Below are 8804 nucleotides of genomic sequence, written 5' to 3'. Positions count from 1 at the left end.
CCGTATGTGGGCCTCTCACTGTTGTGGCCGCTCCCGTTGTGGAGTACAGGCTCTGGACGCCCAGGCTCAGCGGCCATGGCTCATGGGCCCAGCCGCTCCGCGGCATGTGGGATCTTCCCAGCCCAGGGCACGAACCCGTGTCCCCTGCAATGGCAGGCAGACTCTCAACCACTGGGCCACCAGGGAAGCCCCGGCATACATTTTTTGACAAGGGTGGGTGATCAAGTATGTTTGCAGAAAACTGGACTACAGTCCTATAAGCTTCATAGGCACACATATGCCTTAAGCCTGGTTAGCAGAGACTCCAAGCATCTAGTACATATTTCCAGACATGAACATGCTTTTTCGTACAAAAACAGAACTTCATATGAAACAGTGATACCCATTAATGACACAGTTCTTATTTAAAAAAAAAAAAGTCAAGAAATACAGTAATAGATTAAGGTTAATAGGAAATAGGAATTCTGTGGCACCATGTAATATCCTTTGATTTTTCACTGGAAATCAACTGCTTCTCTACTGGTTTCCTCTGTATCCTCTTTAAAGACACTTGTGAATTGTCTTCTATCGCTTTTGGAAAACTTCAGAAGTTTTTTTCTACTCCCTGACTGTGACCTGTTCACAGCCATTTGCAAACTGCTTGCCCTGGTAGAAAAAGGAATCAAAGTCCAATTGGGCTTTGATTTTTCAATCAGGACTGTTTATGCTGCTCAATCTCTAATACAAAAGTATAATAGAAGCAAAAGATGCTACACCTTAAAAATGAACTAGAGAAAAACTCGGATCAAAGCAATGGAAAATGATCATGGTCCCAGCAGGGGGGCAAAGAGGTGGCTAAGGAAGGTGGGTAGTTAAGGGAATGCTGTAATTCACCTGCAAGTCTGTTGTGCCCAAGCATCCAGTGTGAGTGGGAGAGAGGAACAGTGCCTCTGCTGAAAACAGAACAAGATGACTGGGTTTTAAATGAGGAAGGATCCCTGTCTTATCCTGAAATGCTACTATGAGCCACTAGGAACAAAACAACATCCTCTGCAAAAATCACCAAGAATCAGATCATAAGACACAAGTTCCAAGGGTGGCTTGAGCACCAAAGGACGAACTTGTCTAACTTCCCTCCTTGTCAATATCCAAAATACATTACTATCTCTTGGCCCGAGGGCACTGATAGGAAGGTTCCTTGTATTAAATTGCCACCTAGGGTAAAAACGTGCATTAGTCTTTTATGTCACAGAAAAGTGACATAAAATAATCTGCCACTTAGCTTCCTCCTGAGTGTACCGCTTCAAAGGTATCTGAACCATGAATTTTCTGTGAGCCAGACAGAGGCAAATAGGTTCCCTCACCATATATATCATTTTTCTCAGCAATAGTCTAATAATCCAGGGGTCCCAGTGACTTGTGGAGCCCAAAAGGGTACGGGTCCATGTGGAGGGACGGCCAGCCCACACTGGCCTCACTTTCCAGTGAATTCCTACTGCCATTAACCACTGTAGCACCAAATAACTTTCATGTTAGTTTAACCAACCACATAGATTATCCAGTCCCTGGACAAGAGCCAGGGCTGCACACATCATTCCAAGCCCACATCAGAGGCCAGCACTGGACCCGAGCCTGGTTTGACTGAAGACAGTCAAGCCCTGTGAGCTTTCCAGAAATAAGACCTCAGGGCAGACACACACAGGAAGGCTACAGGGGGAATACAACAGTCTAGGGTGCTTGTGATGGTTAATTTTATGTGTCAACTCGGCTGGGCCATGGTGCCCAGGTATTTGGACAAATATTATTCTGGATGCTTCTATGAGCTTGCCTTTGGATTAGATGAACATTTAAGTTGGTAGACTCTGAGCAGAGAAGATTGCCCTCTGTATTGTGGGTGGGTCTCATCCAATCAGCCAACAGCCTATATAGAACAAAAGACTGACGTCCTCCGAGCACGTCAGGAAATTCTGCTGGTAGACAGCCTTTGGACGTGAACCGTGGCCCTGGCTCTTCCCTGGGTCTCCAGCCTGCCTGACCACCCTGCAGCCTACCTATTGCACGTGCCAGGCTCCACACTCACACGAACCAATTCCTTAAAATAAACCTTCTCCCTTGCCCCACCCCCAACCCTAATGGTTCTGTTGCCCTGAAGCATGCTGACTAATACAGGGTGACCTCTGGGATCCACCAGTTCGTAACTTAGCTACTTACACTCTGCTGACAGCAGCTCATTTCTCCACGAATTTCTTCTTCTCCAGCACTTGGCATCTGTGTGCTTCCCACTCACACTCTAAAGGGGCAGCTAATCTCATTATAGAGTTCCCACTTAAGACCACCTCAAGTCCAAAGGCCGGGCTAGAGGACAAGGCAGCGACAGACAGCTGGTCTGACAGCTTTGTTCAGGATGGTAGAGTCACATGGCACAAAACTCAATAGGCTGGTCACCATTAACCACTCAACACCCCCTTTTTTTTAATCACTAGTGACAGGGGTAGGGGTTGCCCAGAGAAATCACTACACTCCCAGGCGTGAATCCTCGTATCTCCTGTATAGACTGATGATGCATCAGGAATCTCACCTTTTGCACAACTCCCAGCACAGCTGAGAGGCAGGCCCCACAACTGCACATAAGCCAAGTCCTTGCAATACATCTCTTCACACATGTCTTCCGCTGGATATGTTTTTCTGGTGGAACCCTGGCTGATACGCCTCTCTTTGCCTTAACCTCTCTATGCCTGTTTCCCATCTGTAAAACAGACAACAATAATAATATCTACCTTGCAGGGCTGACCTGAGGATCACACAAGTAAAGCTGAGCACAGTACGCGGGCCACAGTAAGACCCCAACAAGTATGAAATATTATTGTTCATGTAACAGTTGCTATTGTTATTAATGAATCCATGCCTTTGGGGAAGAAGTTGACACACTAGCAGGGAGATTTTTAAAGATAATTATAACATAAAGACATATTTGCTAAAAATATAGGTAGATATAAAGTGTACCAGGAACTAAGAAAAGAAAGACCTAAGCATGTCTGGGGCAGAGCGGAAGGCGGCCCACTGTAAATACATAATACCGCTGGGCCCAAGAACCCCACTGCTTCTGTTTTGGGACCATAACTCTCCTAAAAATATGCTACAGGGCAAGAAACCCCTTCCTCACCAAAAGCTTTTAGCCAAATCTGCAGAGAAGTGTTTCCCAATGGCTATGATCCCCTTCATGAAAAATCACTCATTTACTCCAATTTTTATTGAGAACCTACTACGTGCCAGGTACTGTGCTAAGGGTTGAGAAATAAAGAGGTTTAAAAAAAAACAAAACCTCTTGATGGACAAAAGGGCTCAGACGTTAAACAAATAAACGCCTCATTTCCAAATGTAACAGAATAATGAAAGAAAAACAAGCCTAGCAAGAGAATCAACTGAGGGTAAGAAAGGAATTCTGGGAAGAATTGGGATAAAAGTGGGAAAAGAGGGATTAGAATTATAACCAGCAAGGCCAGAACCTATCATTCAACCAAGGTGAGGAACAGAAAGCTGTGAGCAACCCCAGCTTTCTGGGAGACCAGGCAGTTAGTCCTTTTGTGGTTAATTCCACCCTCAGCCTCTCCCACCTTCCACATGCCCCCAGCGGTGCCCTAAGCAGGCAGAGCTTCCTTCCCCCAGGGCAGCAGTTTGAGAGACAGAAGGTTGGAGGTTGACAGGGGACATGACCTCACTACTTTGCTATTGTTGCTATTCACCTGAGATACTGCTAATGCCAAAATCCAGTGACTCTCAAACTGGGTTCTCAGAGGATCTCCAAGAGGTTCCATGCACCACCAAATGTTTGTTTCAAATTGCATGGATACAGAAACTAAGAGATCACAATGGTGGTCATAAACACTATTCCAAGTCAACTTGGAATCAATCAGTAAACGCCCATTCCACCTTCTAAAGTAAGTCTGCACTAATAAGGCACTGTTTTTATATAGTAGAGATCTATAATATTTTTATTTGAAAATAATACTCTACTGCTTTAAAAACATTTGGAGATAACTGCTATTAAGGAACTCTGCATTACAATTTTTGAAAACTGAAGTCTGGGGCTGACATATTTTGAGAGATTGCAAATCGCCACTCCAATGTACTTGAGGGTTACTGGTCATCATTTATCCAAAAAGTACACAGGAGAATTAATTTGGGACATTTTTAAAATAACCATTCTGTTCACACAAAGGATAAATGCACTTTATACCCTAAATGCGGTTTCCCTGGTGATAGGATGGGCTGTATTCATTGCTGCCAGTACTGACCACCACTACCTTAACACTGATCCGCTAATAAAATTCGTTAGGGTACTGACAGCTACTGCTTCCATAGCTAAGGCTGTATACATGAATCAAGGTTTCTAACCAGGCATTCACTACATCCACGTATACCAGAATCAAACCAAACCGTCCCGAAGGGAGAATACTGAGTCAGTATCATTTATAAAGATGGCACCTCATTAAAGCGTCTCTCCTTATATGTGCATTAAGTAAACATGACAGTGCATTAAATGAAGAAACATACATATAAATTCACACAGCTGGAACCACATAAACACTCTCTCCTCCACACATTATACTCTGTGAAAGGTTTATTTAAAACCATATGAAAGGACATGGCCACAGTACAGTTTATCTACCCATTATACACCAGGGCAGCACACAGCCCTCTCTTCAAATGGGTATGTGGCCTGGGGACTTCCCTGGTGGTCCAGTGGTTAAGACTCCGTGCTTCCAATGCACGGGGTATGGGTTCGATCCCTGGTCGGGGAACTAAGATCCCGCATGCCGCACGGCGCGGCCAGAAAATAAAAAGGTACGTGATGTGATGTGGCTGGAAGCAGGCTACTTAACAACTTTAAAAAGTTTAAGAGAAGGATAATTGCTATTTGTCAATAAATGATCATTGAACGCTTAATTAAATCTACATTTATGCTTCACCCACACCCATTACAATGCAATAACATGACCTTTTCTGTCATCAAGCTACAGAGTCCAAAGTCTCCCTACTGAATTAAGTGTATTTAAGTCTCAAATGTCACAACTACAAAAAATTATTTGGTCAAAGCCAGAAGAACCCGGGCTCTACAAAGCTTATTGTGTTGCTCAAATATTTATTATGCCCATGCCTGTTACCATATTTGGACTTAGAGAAAAATTTTAGTAGGGACTCTCTTTAGAGAATTTTCTTAACTCTAATCCCAGGAAGAAAATCTTTAAAACCTGTTGGAGACCACAAATAGCCCCACACATACACACGGCTCTGTGCACAGACATGTGCTGTCATGCATGCAGACAGTCAGATCATTTCCTCAGTAGCCACTCCCGGGAAACAGCAATGAAGAATTAGGAAAGGAAGAAACCTCTGACTTTCCTACTTTAAGCTCTTCAATTCATGTATGCAGGTGTGTACACACACACACACAGAGCACACACATATAAACAGGTATGAGGGGTGTATATTTTCAGAAAGCATCTAGTGAACAGGAATTTTATAAAAATTACACTATACCTGTACCAATTGAACTTGTGTCCATTTAAATAACATTAAATAACATTAAAACCTGTTATAATGCCACTAAAAGTGTAAAAGAATACAAGTGAATACCACACATTTCAATCCTCAAATGCTTAAACAGCTAGGGGCTCAAATTGATTTTTTTTAATATATTAGATTCGGGACTTCCTTGGTGGTCTAGTGGTTAGACTCCACGCTCCCAATGCAGGGGGCCCGGGTTCGATCCCTGGTCAGGGAACTAGATCCCACAAGCTGCAACTAAAGAACCCACAGGCAGCAACGAGGATCCCGCGTTCTGCAACTAAGACCCAGCGCAGCCAAATAAATAAATAAATATTTTTTAAATAAATAAATAAAAATAAAATATATTAGATTCTATTTATAAAACAACTGCAGTGCCACTAATGGGAGGCACATATGTAATTTTAAATTTCCTGGCAGGCACACTTAAAAAAAATAAAAAGGAACAGGTGAAGTTAATTTTAACATACTTAATTTAACCTAACATATAGAAAAGATGTTCACTTCCACCTGCCATGAGTATTAAGACATTATTCATGACACATTTTACCTTTTTGGGGTACTGTCTTTGAAATCTCACATGCACTTTCACATGCAGTGTTCATTAAAGTACATTTCACTTCAGGCTCGCACATTTCAAGAGCTCATTAGCCTCATGTAAGCAACGGCTACCCGGGGAGTGGGGCGCAAAGTGATAGAACATTTCCATGGTGGCAGAAAGTTCCATTGCGCAATGTACCTCCCAACAGAGGGAGGCGGGAAGTGCAGGGTGGGGAGGAGGAGGGCTGAGGCCAGGCCAGGCAGCCAGACAAGAGAGGCAGAGATGGGCAGACTTCAGAAGGCCTTGTTTGCCACACTGAAGAGTGCAAACTTTACCCTGTGGACAGCGGGGCATAAGGGTGAGACAGTTAAAAAATTCAGTGTTGGGCTTCCCTGGTGGCGCAGTGGTTGAGATTCCGCCTGCCGATGCAGGGGACACGGGTTCGTGCCCCGGTCTGGGAAGATCCCACATGCCGCGGAGCGGCTGGGCCCGTGAGCCATGGCCGCTAAGCCTGCGCGTCCAGAGCCTGTGCTCCGCAACAGGAGAGGCCACAGCAGTGAGAGGCCCGCGTACCACACACACACACACACACACACACACACACACACACACACAAATCAGTGTTAATCAGTGGTTAAAAACACAGATTCATAGGCCAGGATCAATCCATGATGAACATTCTTCCAATCTAAGATAAAAAATTAAAAACAAGGGAAATGCAGTATGGTTTTCATAAAACTAAACTTATTCAATGCAATAAATGGCCCCTTATTCTAAGATTATATGCCTTGGTGGGGGCAGGGGGATTAAATGTGCTTTTATGACTTGGTGGTAACCACGGATTGTCACTGCACTTTAAAAACATCCGGTACCAGGCAAATTTTAAAATCTGCAACACTAAGTTCTCTGAAAATTCTATTCCTAAATTTTAAATGCAAGTAAAATCCAAAATTCTGGAACCACCTCTTTTAAACACTTTCTGGACTTTATTACTATGGACATATGGGCCAATGTGTGTACAATATTCTCTATTCTGATTTTCTTATTTTATATACACATGTCCAAGTAGAAATGATACTTACAAGACTTTTATCTTGAATTGCTATATAGTAATTCAGCATGTTAAGTGTATTATTGTTTATTCAGTCATTCCCAGAATGCTCTGTGTTGAATCTTTCACTTTACTAGTATGAACACCTTAAACCAAATTAACTTTCCTCCTCTACCCCCAATTCCATGGATTTCCTCAGAATATAGTTCCCAACAGGGAACTTATGGGTCAATGGCAGTGAAGAGCTTTGTTTTGTGTTTAGTTCTTATTATATATCACCAGACTGTAGCAAAAAGAAAATATGCAGCACTGCCAATATTTCTTACCACCATAACCTGCAATTATTTCTGGTAATCTGATAGACGAAGTGGTCTTCATTTCCATTTCTTGAATTGCTAAGGAGCATATACACCTGTTCTTCACGATGATATCACGTCTTGAATTTTCTATATTCATCTCTCCTTGCCACTTCCAGAGATGACTTTGGGTACTGACCTTTGGGATCTCAATTCTTTATATTTTGGATAATAACCATTTAATCTTTTAAACCGTCTCACTATCTTCACCCATGCTGTGGTATTCCATTTAATATTGATTCTGTTGCCTGTGGCTGGGCTATTTTTCTTTTGTTCTTCAGATATTCCAGCACATCTGTCTTGAGGACGATGATTTTCTCCCTTGCTTCAGGGGCCATAAGTTTATCTTCCCTGTACGGCTGGGTTAAAAACCCTATTCCATTTTCTTCTAGTTATTTTATAAATAAATACAGTGGCATTCAAAAGCTGAGGTGCCTTTATGCTTTGAGATTAATAGACTTTTAAAACTGTAGAACTTTCTGGTCAGGATGAAATTTTCTCAGTTCCCAAGGTGGACTGGTCCATATCATAAAAGCAGAGATGTCACAGAACAGGCACCCTTCTGCAGTCAGGAGGGAAGCTGGGCATGAAATTTGAGAATCAAAACTTCTGCCTTCTCTTCAAGATGTCCACCACCCTGCAACCCTCAACTGCCAGTGTTTGTATACATCTCAACAAGCTCACTTACAATTAATTTTCAGCAAGGAAGGTCATCACAAACAAAAGCAATCACCTGAAGAAGATACCTGGTTGTTACCCTGGAGTACAACAACCAAACCAAATCAGCTACGGAGGCATGTCACCTAGTTATCTTGTCATGGAATGAAAACTCCCTGGGAAATTTCAATATTTCCCACCATTGATGGAAAATGGAGAGAAAATAATATGATAAAGCAAAAAGTCATTTACAAAGTTTAGATTATACTATAGAATTTTTACATATCTACATATGTAACATATATTTAAGAAAAGTTAATTCACCTGAAACTAATGCAACATTGTAAATCAATTATACTTCAATTTTTTAAAAATAATAAAGTAAAAAAATAATAATAAAGTAAATAAAAGAAAATGAGTATTTCTCTCTTTGGAATCTCACAAAATAAAGTTTTAAAAAAAAGAAGTGGTGGCGCGGTGGTTGAGAGTCCGCCTGACGGTGCAGGGGAGATGGGTTCGTGCCCCGGTCCAGGAGGATCCCACATTCCGCAGAGTGGCTGGGCCCGTGAGCCATGGCCGCTGGGCCTGCGCGTCCGGAGCCTGTGCTCCGCAGCGGGAGAGGCCACAACAGTGAGAGGCCCGCGTACCGCCA

General features: G+C 42.6%; 1 protein-coding gene across 2 annotated transcripts in view; it reads right to left on the bottom strand.

Moving 5' to 3' along the window:
- The window catches only part of OSBPL10 (oxysterol binding protein like 10), a 297869-nt gene that overhangs the window by 139181 nt on the left and 149884 nt on the right, over nt 1-8804 (bottom strand). The gene's annotated exons all lie outside the window — the stretch shown is intronic.

This window comes from Lipotes vexillifer, unplaced genomic scaffold (genome assembly GCF_000442215.2).
Source record: "Lipotes vexillifer unplaced genomic scaffold, Lipotes_vexillifer_v1.1 scaffold536, whole genome shotgun sequence".
Taxonomy (NCBI): domain Eukaryota; kingdom Metazoa; phylum Chordata; class Mammalia; order Artiodactyla; family Lipotidae; genus Lipotes; species Lipotes vexillifer.
The sequence above is the reverse complement of the archived record's forward strand: the minus strand, read 5'-3'. Positions and strand labels throughout refer to the sequence as shown.